We start from the raw sequence: 9,278 nt of genomic DNA, 5'->3' as shown, positions 1-9,278 counted from the left end.
CAACCAATCATGTGACTCGTCCAGCTCCGGCAAGTAGGAGGTGGTCCTTACGCTGGAATAGCATCCTGCTACCTTACAATTGGCCGTCGGCAACCTCTTTGCCGCTTGATTGGACAGCGTGGATGTCCATTAGGGCCACGCTGCCCGGCAACAGAGGCAAAGCGAAGAGGAAGACGTCCTTTCTCCTGAGAATGGGCGGGACCAGCTGGGGTACTGGGGACGACTGGGAAAGACGCTGGGCGGGGCTTCGCCCGGCGCCTGGGACTCTGGGATAGGGTCACGTCCAGATGAAGGTTCTGCTTCCGGTGTCGGCCGTAGTGGGTTGCCATGACAGTGCGGCGGGCCGGCGCGTGGCGCGGGTATCCGGGAAGGTAGAGGAGTAGCGCCGGCCGGCATCTTCCTCGCTCCCGCATAAATGCCCGCCCTCGCGAGCGGCCGAAGGGCGGCGGCCGAGGACCTGGGCCAGCCCGGGCCGGAGACTCGGGCCCCGCGGCCAGCGGGAGCTGAGGCCCGGGCTGCCGGCGTGCGGTGGCTGCTGGAACAGCAAGGCCGTCTCGCCGGGGCGCCCTGGCCTTGCAGCCCGCTTGAGCGCTTGGGTCCCGGCTCGGGCGGCGTTTGCCGAGAAGGTAGCCAGTTGGGCCGCGCGGGGTGCGGAGCGCGGTGGGCGCTCGGGTGGCGGGAGGAGGCCGCGGCTGCAGCCTGGGCGCCGCGCGGGGTCGGAGGTCCCCAGCGCGCACCGGGCTTGCAGACACAGCATAGCCCGGAGGAAGCTGAGGCATGGCCGCCCCAGAGCCGGCGGCTCCGTGTGCAATTTTCCTCCGATAGCTCCTGGCAGCTGTTGCCACGGGGGTGATGGCTGTGCCGTGTCATCATCGATCCGCCAACAGTGAGAGAAGCCTTGCAGTCGCGATATTGTTTGGCAGACCGAGTGGTTTCTGTCGGACACTAAGTACTGCTACAAACGACTGAAAGTTGCGGGGGGTGACGAGTCTGGGTGCTACGGGAGTGCTCGCATTTAAAATCAGAGCGGCAGCCCGTGTCGGCCAGGCGGTCTTGCGGGGAACCTGTCGGCGCAGACTGGAGCCTGGCGGGCCGTCCACCTCCGGGGGCTCCTGGGTGTCCATTGCTGCATTGGGGGGGTTCCTGGGTGCTGCAGGGGGGTGCCCTGGGTGTCCACTGCTGCATTGGGGGGGGCTCTGGGTGTCCACTGCTGCAGGGGGGGTGCCCTGGGTGTCCACTGCTGCACGGGGGGGCTCCTGGGTGTCTACTGCTGCATTGGGGGGGTGCCCTGGGTGTCCACTGCTGCATTGAGGGGGCTCCTGGGTGCTGCATAGGGGGGTGCCCTGGGTGTCCACTGCTGCACTGAGGGGGCTCCTGGGTGTCCACTGCTGCATTGGGGGGGGTGCCCTGGGTGTCCACTGCTGCATGGGGGGGTGCCCTGGGTGTCCACTGCTGCACTGGGGGGGTGCCCTGGGTGTCCACTGCTGCACTGAGGGGGCTCCTGGGTGTCCACTGCTGCATTGGGGGGGTCCCCTGGGTGTCCACTGCTGCACTGAGGGGGCTCCTGGGTGTCCACTGCTGCATTGGGGGGGTCCCCTGTGTGTCCATTGCTGCACTGGGGGGGTGCCCTGGGTGTCCACTGCTGCACTGGGGGGTGCCCTGGGTGTCCACTGCTGCATGGGGGGGTACGTGCTGATTCCATGTGAGGCCCACGAGTGCTGCGGTTCTTAGAAGACTTTCTGTTTTTCAGATTCGGGGATTCCAGGCGTGGTCTACACACGTGATGCAGAACTTGGCACTCCGCGGTTAGGGCAGAAGCCTGGCGTCCGGTGTGCCTCGCAGGAGGACCCACGAGTCCCTGCCGGAGTCTCTGATTCGTGCTGAGGTCGCAGCGAGTGGCTCTTGCTTGTCTAATGAACGCTGGCAGTTTTCCCCTGAAAGCCTGGCTCGGTTCTTGCCGACCGTGGGTCAGGCCGCTCTCCAAGCCTGGGCATGGGAGAAGGGTTTGCACGGGGGCGTTCTGAGGACCCAGGCCTAGGCCGGCGGGGATGGAGAGTGGCGCGTCCTGCCGTCTTCCCTGGTCGTCAGATGTTTGTGCTGCTGGGAACCCAGCTGTCGTTGGAGATGAGGACTGAGAGGAAACCTGTGTTTTCAGAATTGAAAGGAGGCGCAGCGTTTGGGAGGCTGTGCTGCTGTGATAGGGGGGCAAATGGAGGGGAGCCCGGGCGCTGTGCCCCCGCCTTGCCGACGGGGGTGGAGCCAGCAGGCTCAGCGAGGTGTTGGTGTGTGTCTGACACCACTCTCGCAGGACGCGGCAGCCATCAGAGTCTTAGAGAGGGAGGCCGCTGTGTGCTTCAGCTCTCGGGGTCCCTGGGTCCTGCCGCCCACTGCACTTCTAATCTGCTTCCCTGCCGCCGCACGCCCCAGGGGACAACCGGTGATGGCCAGACCCTTGAGGGCCTGCCGCCCGCGTGGGAGGCCTCGGTGGAGTTCCGAGCTCTGGGCTTCCGCCGGCCAAGCCCTGGCTATGGCAGGCGTTTAGGGAGGGAACCAGCTGATGGGAGGTCTGCCTCAGCCTTTCAGAGTAAAAAGGAACAAACCTCGGAAATGTGATGGCCTCTTCCTCTATCTCAGTCCCAAGTGACGTGAGCTGGAGTCGGGGATTTTTTTAAGGGATGTATTTATTTGAAATGCAGAGAGCAGAGAGGGAGCTGCGGATCTCCCTTCCCTGGTTCACTCCCCAAACGCCTGCAACAGCCGGGAGCCCAGGTACCGGGCCTCCTGCCTCCCGCGTGCGTTAGCAGGAAGCTGGGTGGGAAGTGCAGAGTCGCTGGGCGTCCCAAGCGGCAGCTTAGCCCGGGCACGCGGCGCCCACCCAGGGTGCGTGGCCAGTGCCGAGTCCTTGTGTGCTCAGCAATGACCGTTTGTAGAAGATGGGGGGGCTGTCACAGTGTGTGCCACGGAAGGGCCTGGCTTTGTAAAAGCGTCATTTTAAGAGAAAATTGGCAGCCTGGGCTGCACTTGGGGTGGAGCCGCCAGACATCGCTGAGCTAAGATAGCATCTGGGACCCAGAATTCCACTGAGCAGGGTTGGAACCCAGAACCTTTCTCTGATGCGCTTAGCTGTTACCAGTAATTCTGGAGCGTCTGTGCTAGGCTGGCATCAACGTGCCAACACCAGGGAGGAGCCAGGCAGAGCCCTGTCTGGGTGGAGCCTCTCGCCGGGACTCCTCTGTCCGTGGGAGTGGCCCACATCATGACGCTCGGCCTAGGCTCCTGTTCTCTGTGGCTCTCAGGGTGCCGGGGGATGCAGAGAAGTGGGGAGCTAGAGGTGTGAGTGGCTCAGTCTGGAATGGACCCTGGGATGGGTGAGTATCAGCACCCGGGTGTCACGGAAGGTGACCGGGCCCCAGCGGCGGCCCTCACCACCACCAGCTGTTCAGGAACTCTTTGCTGCCCAGGTTTCTGGCCTTTCCTGTTTTCCACTTCTGGTCGCCACGTTTTCAGAAATCTGTACTGGTAGTAAGATGGTGGTGTCTTATCGGGGCACCATCTCGAGCCCCGGGTGCCACCTTGGGCTCTGGCCCAGCCGCCACCTTGCGCAATGGGCTGGGCCTCTCCAGGACCCAGCCTGGCCTACCAGGGGTCAGGTGACTAAATGGCCCAATCACGGCAGCAGCCCCACCCCCACCCTGGTGGAATTCGCAGCTCCCACTTCTACCTCTGCAAAGCTATGATGAGACCTGTTTTCTCTGCCTCCAGCCTGTGGGGTTCCCTGCCACCCGACAATAAACCTTTTCCCTTATTCCGGTGTTGGGTGTGTTTTGTGGTGGCCTCCCCTGCACCGTGTTCCTCTGCTCTGAGGCGCAGGTGTGTCTTCGCATGTGTATTGTACGTCTTGTTCAAGCAGTGTTTGCGTACGTGAATTCGCGGGACCCTGCGTGAGCCCTCGGGTGACAGCTCTCACGCCTTGGTCTCCCTTCTGTCTCGCGTTTACTCACAACATCCGGGGGTCGGCTTCGCTCTGAGTTTCTCTGCAGAATTGAAGACCTGAGTGGCCTCTGCTGTGCGTGCCTGTAGATGTTCTGGGCAGAGAGTGACTTTTTTATGCTTTTGTGAATTAAAATGGCAGCAACTTCAATGCAAAGATCCAATTTAAAAAGTCTCCTCCTAGCTTTTCACTTCCTGTGTTCTGTGTCCTCAGGCTTCTAAAGCTTACTTTACTCCACAGATAGAAGCCCAAGTCCTGCCTCTTACAAGGGAGTGTCACACAGCAGCTCAGGTGCCACTTGGGACACCTGCAGCGCATAGTGGAGTTCCAGGGCTCCAGTCCTGACGCCTGCTGACGTGCGCCCCAGGAGCCAGCAGGTGCTGTGGTACTGTGGTCCCTGCCACCACCTGGGAGACCTGGATTAAGTTCCTGGGCTCCTAGCTTTGGGCAGGCCCAGCCCTTGGCGTTGTGGGCATTTGGAGAGTGAATCAGTGGGTAGGAGAATCTCCCTCTGCTTCAAATTTAAAAAGTTAAAATTAAAAAAATAAAATAAAAATATGAAATGGTAATTACAAAAATTACATTAAAAAAGCTTTTGATTAAAGGCGATGAATTGTTGGCTTTCCCTCTACCCACTGTTTAACGAGTGACTTTAAATTTTGTGTTTGTTTCTTTCTGTAGTAGCAGATGGGTTCTGTAACTCAAACTGTTACATTCCAGCTAGAGTGACAGCCAGGGAGCCAGTTAGGAAGGTGTTCCTGCCGGGGGAGGTTCTGGCCTCCGTGTGTCACCGAGCCTGCAGCCAGAACACTGGGGGCCTGCGTGGTTGTGCAGGCGGATCGCAGGCCGTGGCTGGTCTGATGGGTCAGGTTTCTCTCTGAGCCTTGATCATTGCAAGCCTGCAGAATGAAAGCTGGCCAGCACGGGACCCACTGCTGCCACGTACGTCTCAGCTGGAAAGAAAGGGGATTTCACCCCGCTTAAGGGGCCAGGACTTCGGGTTAGAAATGGGGAGAGACGTTAACTGTCATTGTCTTTGTGCAAGAGAATGGAAAGACTTTTAAGTATTTTTTTCTCCTTTTATGATGGAAAAGCCCAAAAACCTCATTTGTTAATTCTAAGCTTCGTACTTTGAAAATGTAGCCCAGGGAGATAGGAAGTGCCTATCAAGGTTCAGAGTTTTAAAGAGTTCTAATAAAATACCATTGTCAGTCAGTTGTGCTCTGTTAGAATAAGTGGCGGGGGGGCTGCTCTGTCACATGCACCTCCCTTGGAAGACTGGGTGACCAAGCTAGAGGGTGCCGCACGCCGCCTCCATCTCCGGACGGGCTCTGTGCCAGCCAGCACAGTGGGGGCCCTGCGCCTCGTCTCCCTCCAGCCGTGCGGCTGCAGCCCTGGGGCCGCGTGGGGGCAGGGCCCGTGCCACCCTCTCACTGCTCCTATACTTGGCATTTCCGTCATTTCTGCTCAGAGAAGCGCGTGGGCCTTTCTGTAAACGAGTCTCTGCCTTCCCCAGCCAGGCAGGCAGGGGGCGCTAGTCCTTGCTCCTCCGGAGCCCTGGGGCCCTCCTGTGATCACCCACACTATCTGGGAATGAGTCCCCGCGTGCTCAGAGCTGCGCCCAGCCCACTATCTTAGGGCGGTTCCCTGGGGTTTTCCACAGCAAGGCCACAACAGATTAGAAGCAGTGCGTTTAAAAGGCTAACGCTGAAAGCAGGAGAATCCGGGGCTGGTCAGCGAGAGATGAAAAAATAAACCAGAAATTCTGGGGCTTCCTCTTTGCAAGCAGCGGCACTCTGGGCGCAGATAAGAGACAGGCAAGCAGCCTCCATGCGGCGCTGTCCTGCATCCAAAACCCGGAAGCCCCCAAATCACCCACATGGCGCTGCAAGTCGGAAATTCCACAGCTGGCCTCACGTGGTGGACACGGGCAAAACTGGCACGTTGGAAGTACTGCCCCACATGACCTCCAGGTTGTCTTGTGAGGTGGGTATGAAACATACATGTATTAGGCGTAGTCTTGGGTCCTGTCCCTAAGCTATCACGCTTACGCACGCAGATATTCCGAGATCTGGAGTCTGCGGTCCCATTTTGCAGAAGGATGTTCAGGCTTGCGGGCCCCCTGAGGAGCATAACTTCCACACGCGCTGGGTAAGAAGTCCTGGAACCGTGCGGTGTGTTCAGGACTAGAATGAAAACTGCATACACCCACAGTTTAAAGGGGTTATGTTAAAAAAAATTAGACTTCAGAGGAAGCCTTCATCCATTATGCCAGATAAGGGGTTTGTTTCTTCTTCTTTATTTGAAAGACAACCTTTGGGGCTGGTGCTGTGGCGCAGCGGGTTAAAGCCCTTGCCTGAAGTGCTGGCATCCCATATGGACGCCAGTTCAAGTCCTGGCTGCTCCACTTCTAATGCAGTTTTCTGCTGTGGCCTGGGAAAGCAGTGGAAGATGGCCCAAGTCCTTGGGCCCCTGCAGTCACATGGGAGACCTGGAAGAAGCTCCTGGCTCCTGGCTTCAGATAGGCGCAGCTCCGGCCATTGCAGCCAACTGGGTAGGGAACCAGCAGGTGGAAGACCTCTCTCTGTCTCCACCTCTTTCTGTAACTCTGTCTTTCAAATAAATAAAATAAAAATCTTTAAAAAAAAAATCTTAAATCCACCGGCTCACTCCCCAAATGCCTACAACAACCAGGGCTGGGCCACACTGAAGCCAGGAGCCTGGGACTCCATCCAGGTCTCCCATGTGGGTGGCAGGGACCCAAACACTTGAGCCATTGCTGCTGTCTCCCAGAGTGTGCATTAGCAGGAAGCTGGACCAGAAGCAGGAGAAGCAGGCACCGTCGTGTGGGGCATGGACATCCCCGATGGCACCCTTAGCCACTGTCCCAGCCCCTGCCCGGGTTTCATTCTGTGGCCAGGTGTCTTAGCTCTGTTTCTGGCACCAGCGTATGCCTAATACATAATTCTGGAATAAAGACCACGTAACACGGTAAAGCACCCAGGACTGGGACTCAGCAAATCCCGAACTGTGTGAAACTCATCCCGTGGACCGCAGATCCCACAAGCTGTGTGCCAAGCAGGGGCCAGGTGGAGCAGGAGGAACCCCTCCCTCATCCCAAGGACCTCACGGCCTTGTGATGGACACAGGGTAGGAGCCACTCAGTCCCACAAGGGGCGGGGAGCTTGAGCACTCCTGGATGACAGAAGGTTCCGGAAGGCGTGCAGGCTGCAGCGCTCTGGAGAGATGACGGGGCAGGACGGGGGAACTGGGGTGGGAGGCAGGCCAGTGCGGAGACTGCGGCAGGACTGGAGAGGGAAGGGCATGTGGGCACCCCTCGGAGGGGGGCCGGGCAGCCCTCAGGGAGGGCTGAGTGCAGGGAGGGGCTTGGGCCTGTCACCAGGGGACTACCGGGGAGGAAGGAGGGCTGCCGAGGCAAGGCCCTGGGTCACTTCTGGGCATTCGGATTCCCCAGGTTCTGAGGGACATCTGGGCCTTCCGGTGATGTCTCTAAGATCCCAGGACCAGGGTCCTGATTGTTGCCTGGGGTCTGGATCGGTCCAGACCCCAGGAGAGCGACAGGAGGGCAGGGGAGAAACCCTGGGAGCGTCCATAGTCAGGGAGGGCAGGGCCCAGGGAGGATGAAGAGGGGGAGGAAGGGGAACCCCATCAGAGCCGCAGAGAGGCAGCGGCGAGGCTGCCAGGGCTGCGGGCTGCAGCTGGCTGAAGCGGGCAGCGTTCCCTGACTGCGCTCTTCAAGCCTCCTGGGGGCTCCGGGACAGGAAAGAGCTGGGCCGGGGGTTTGTCCAGTTGTCCAGTGCCTGCTGCGTGCGAGCCTCTGTCGTCCGCAGTCACTGCCATCTGTGACCTGCGCAGACAGCGTCCCGCCAGTTGGCCAAATTCACCCGTGACACAAACACGCCGCCTCTGCACGGTGAGACAACCAGGAGCTCCGAAGGCGAGAACCGGTCCCACGGGCCTGGAGCTGGCAGAGACCTCTGAGATGCCAGGATGTGCGTGCCCCTCCCCCACCCCACCCCCACCCCCACCCCTGGGGTCCTTCTGTCTGCTCAGGGCGCCTGTCAGGGCCTTGGGGCAGCTCTCAGGACTCAAGCCCCTCGCAGCCTCGGGCCGGTGCTCCCGCACTGCAGCTGAAAGCCGTTTTCCCCGCGCGTTATTGGAGCCAGCTGCTTGCTAGGTTGTGTGGAGCTGGGCCCCGGCAGCAAAGCCAGCGTCTGTTAGGGAAGTGTCCTTGCCCGCAAGAATCCCCACCAAGGGGCGGGCCTTTGGACTCAACGGCGGAGCCACGTGACAGCCCACAAGGGAGACCTGGACGGAGTGCCAAGGTCCTGGCTGTGGAGGGCATTAGGGGAGTGAACCAGCAGGCAGGAGAGCTGCCTCGCGCCCCCTCCCTCCCTCCCGTTCTCACAGACGCGGGAACCCACTTGGCATTTACAGGTCCCTTACTGGGATAAGTGTGGACTTCCCCGAAGACTGAACGCCCGCTTATCTGGGACAGGATGATGCCCCTCTGGGTTCCGCTGCCCTGAGGCTTATACCACAGCCATGCCCCTGCCTGTCAGCCAGCTTCCCCCGGGGAATTCTGCCTAGCACACAGCGGCTAATGGCATCACGTGTCCAGAGCAGCCACGCCCCCCCCCCCCCCCCCCCCAGCAAGCACACCGGCAGAGTTCAAAAGCCATGTCTCCAGGGAGCACAAAAGGCAAAGGCTGCCTGCTCCTCCCTCCCTCCGTGCAGTGCTCACCTGCAGCCATGTCCTGGCGTGGCCTCTGTCCTGAGCTCTGCCAAGGTCATCTGCAGCCACTACACCTCACGGGTGCAGCTCGATCGCTCGCTCACTCCCTCCTACTCTACGGGATCCCCATGACGGCTCCGTAGGGAAGACGGAGCAGGCGTGGGCCCATTTGCCGGATGTGGAGGCGAGAGGAGGGGACACGCTGAGCCCAGAGACGCCAGAGCCCAGAGAGACGCCCCACCAGCAGGCTTTGATCCAGGGAGCCTTGCTCTGCCAACCACCCCAGGGCTGGAAACAGACATTATGAAAGCTGCAATTCAGATTTCAAAACAAAAACAAACGGGCTGCAAGCCAACCCACAGTAGGCTGTTGCTGGATCCTGAAGAATGGCGCTCGAAGGGCGCCTCGCCCCCGCTGAGTGCTCACAGCCCAGGAAGTAGCCGAGCGGGGATGCGGCAATTCAGAGAATACAAAACCACATTTATCTCTGAAACGGGCACAACCGGCCCCGCGCGTCCCGTGGTACAGAGC

General features: G+C 60.0%; 2 long non-coding RNA genes and 1 other non-coding gene across 3 annotated transcripts; 2 read left to right on the top strand and 1 right to left on the bottom strand.

The window, feature by feature from the left end:
* Window positions 1-72: 72 nt before the first annotated feature.
* Window positions 73-3,805, top strand: LOC108176053 (uncharacterized). Its single transcript, XR_001792730.3, has 2 exons — window positions 73-626; window positions 1,751-3,805. It is a non-coding gene; the product is annotated as an uncharacterized lncRNA (long non-coding RNA).
* LOC127490186 (small Cajal body-specific RNA 13) lies at window positions 690-963 on the top strand. Its single transcript, XR_007918033.1, has one exon. It is a non-coding gene; the product is annotated as a small Cajal body-specific RNA 13 (non-coding RNA).
* Window positions 3,088-9,278, bottom strand: LOC127490185 (uncharacterized). The gene is made up of 2 exons (XR_011385041.1): window positions 8,757-9,278; window positions 3,088-7,859 (listed from the first exon to the last, which is right to left on the bottom strand). It is a non-coding gene; the product is annotated as an uncharacterized lncRNA (long non-coding RNA).

Source organism: Oryctolagus cuniculus, chromosome 20, assembly GCF_964237555.1.
Source record: "Oryctolagus cuniculus chromosome 20, mOryCun1.1, whole genome shotgun sequence".
Taxonomy (NCBI): domain Eukaryota; kingdom Metazoa; phylum Chordata; class Mammalia; order Lagomorpha; family Leporidae; genus Oryctolagus; species Oryctolagus cuniculus.
This window is presented reverse-complemented; position numbering and strand designations above follow the sequence as displayed.